Below are 3,051 nucleotides of genomic sequence, written 5' to 3'. Positions count from 1 at the left end.
TCTCTGTCATATCTGTTTGCGTGTTCACACACTGGGACACCAAACAACCCTGAATTATCCGCTGCTTGGGGGAATTTCGCGAGCTCTTGCCCACACGGGTGCTGCACTCGGCTGATCGTTTTCGAGCGGCCGCTGCATCACACGTCGTGGTCTAAATTTTTGTTTCCGATTGTGAATGGTGGGAGTCAGAGGCACTCTCTGTCAATATCTGTTTGCGTGTTCACACACTGGACACCAAACAACCCTGAATTATCCGCTGCTTGGAGGAATTTCGCGAGCTCTTGCCCACACGGGTGCTGCACTCGGCTGATCGTTTTCGAGCGGCCGCTGCATCACACGTCGTGGTCTAAATTTTTGTTTCCGATTGTGAATGGTGGGAGTCAGAGGCACTCTCTGTCAATATCTGTTTGCGTGTTCACACACTGGACACCAAACAACCCTGAATTATCCGCTGCTTGGAGGAATTTCGCGAGCTCTTGCCCACACGGGTGCTGCACTCGGCTGATCGTTTTCGAGCGGCCGCTGCATCACACGTTGTGGTCTAAATTTTTGTTTCCAATTATGAATGGTGGGGGTCAGAGGTACTCTCTGTCACTATCTGTTTGCGTGTTCACACACTGGACACCAAACAACCCTGAATTATCCGCTGCTTGGAGGAATTTCGCGAGCTCTTGCCCACACGGGTGCTGCACTCGGCTGATCGTTTTCGAGCGGCCGCTGCATCACACGTTGTGGTCCAAATTTTTGTTTCCGATTGTGAATGGTGGGGGTCAGAGGCACTCTCTGTCACTATCTGTTTGCGTGTTCACACACTGGACACCAAACAACCCTGAACTATCCGCTGCTTGGAGGAATTTCGCGAGCTCTTGCCCACACGGGTGCTGCACTCGGCTGATCGTTTTCGAGCGGCTGCTGCATCACACGTTGTGGTCCAAATTTTTGTTTCCGATTATGAATGGTGGGGGTCAGAGGCACTCTCTGTCACTATCTGTTTGCGTGTTCACACACTGGACACCAAACAACCCTGAATTATCCGCTGCCTGGGGGAATTTCGCGAGCTCTTGCCCACACGGGTGCTGCACTCGGCTGATCGTTTTCGAGCGGCTGCTACATCACACGTTGTGGTCTAAATTTTTGTTTCCAATTATGAATGATGGGAGTCAGAGGCACTCTCTGTCAATATCTGTTTGCGTGTTCACACACTGGACACCAAACAACCCTGAATTATCCGCTGCTTGGGGGAATTTCGCGAGCTCTTGCCCACACGGGTGCTGCACTCGGCTGATCGTTTTCGAGCGGCCGCTGCATCACACGTCGTGGTCTAAATTTTTGTTTCCGATTGTGAATGGTGGGAGTCAGAGGCACTCTCTGTCAATATCTGTTTGCGTGTTCACACACTGGACACCAAACAACCCTGAATTATCCGCTGCTTGGAGGAATTTCGCGAGCTCTTGCCCACACGGGTGCTGCACTCGGCTGATCGTTTTCGAGCGGCTGCTGCATCACACGTTGTGGCACAAATTTTTGTGTGAGCTTGTGAGAATGATGGTATCGAGAGAGCTGGCTAACTTAATTAATGTATGTATTTCCTGATAAATGAAGGCTTTCTTTATGATACTTTTCTGCTATATGAATCTCAGGGGAAGAATTCCATTTTTTGGGTCATGGAACCGATATAGGCAGTGTATTTTGTTTTTATTTTTTTCCAGACACACATGTGAGTTTAAGGAAATGGCTTTGGTTCCCTACACACCCTCCGAGTGGTGTGGTATTGGCGCCCGTCTCTGGGACATGGTGTGCCAGTGTGGCGAGACCCAGGGGCAGATGACCTTCATTAATGGTAATCAGATGTCGGACGAGACGTTAACTGTGGCCGCATCATCGACAGGCTTATGCGTGTTCCATGGACCCACCTCTAAATCATGACAGGATTCTACTATTATTGGAAATATTGCGAATCTACGGGCGACTCAGATCCCTAATTTAGAGACACAAGCGCTCCTGCCCGCTATGGGGGCAGCCCGGGAGTTGGGGCACCAACAAGGGCTCATCACTGCTGAAAGGAGCGCCTGAATATTGATTACGCTAACGCCGTCGCGGACGTGCAGAATCGGAATGATCAGCTTAACTCGCAGGTCGAGGAGGCGCATATTAACCCATCGGTAAGGAAATCCAATATCGCCGGGGCCGGCAACCAGGTTCTAGAACTACAACAGCAGTTGGAGAACACTCGCGCACAATTACGGGAGCGCGAATTCAACTTGGGAAGGCTCACTGGTCAACTCCAGGAACGGGAGGCACGCCATAATGCACAACAACCCGCGCGGGATGCGGAGACGGCGGGGCGGGACGAGGCCCCCGCTACTCGACACGTTGCCAACGGTGGCGTATCTACACTACCGCATCAAACTGATATCTTGATGGCTGGAAGCGTGCCTAGCAGCGCGGCCCGACACAGTTCGGCGACTTACAGACGCCCTCACGGCAACGTTGGGAGACCACATTTCCACCCTTCCACGCCGTTGCCTTCCCGCACTTCTCCTCTGGACGCTCAGTCACCTATGGAAGAGGACCGCGGTTTCTGCGCATTTGACGTCACCACGTGGCCCACGCGTATATGGAATGAGGGCGCCTCCGGAGTCGTTTTCGACCTCCGGTGCGCATACCAATGCTGGCAACAAGAGGACGAGCAGGTTAAACTTGCCTTTGACAATTTGGTCGAGTGGATCGGCGTGCTGGAAGGCGGGCAGGATCCCACCGATCGCTTCATGAATTTGGGCAGGTCCCTACTGAATACATTCCGGATGCAGCTCACGATGGCATCCGATCCCGGCATCCGGCTCTCCAAACTGCGCGCCCGTCTTTACACCGCTGTTCACCAGACGGACACCAATGCGAAGGCAGTCCAGCCTCTCGTCGATCGGCGAGAAACCCAACGCACTTTGCGATGACAACGATGTCATACCTATGGACACGAGGCGTCTACATGCAACGTGCGCCCCAGAAGGAATTACTCGCGGCGCAGATGGCCGTCAAAAAACGGCAGTGGGG

The 3,051-nt window shown here is 52.8% G+C and overlaps 3 annotated features.

The window, feature by feature from the left end:
- Positions 1-3,051: a sequence feature (areas not merged during assembly with more than two copies in the genome that could not be assigned to a particular haplotype).
- Positions 1,529-3,051: a mobile genetic element.
- Positions 1,531-1,702: a mobile genetic element.

The sequence above is a fragment of the Trypanosoma cruzi genome, genomic scaffold, assembly GCF_000209065.1.
Source record: "Trypanosoma cruzi strain CL Brener 1047053516035 genomic scaffold, whole genome shotgun sequence".
NCBI classification, from domain to species: domain Eukaryota; phylum Euglenozoa; class Kinetoplastea; order Trypanosomatida; family Trypanosomatidae; genus Trypanosoma; species Trypanosoma cruzi.
Note: the sequence above shows the minus strand (reverse complement) of the source record. Positions and strands in the feature narration are given on the sequence as shown.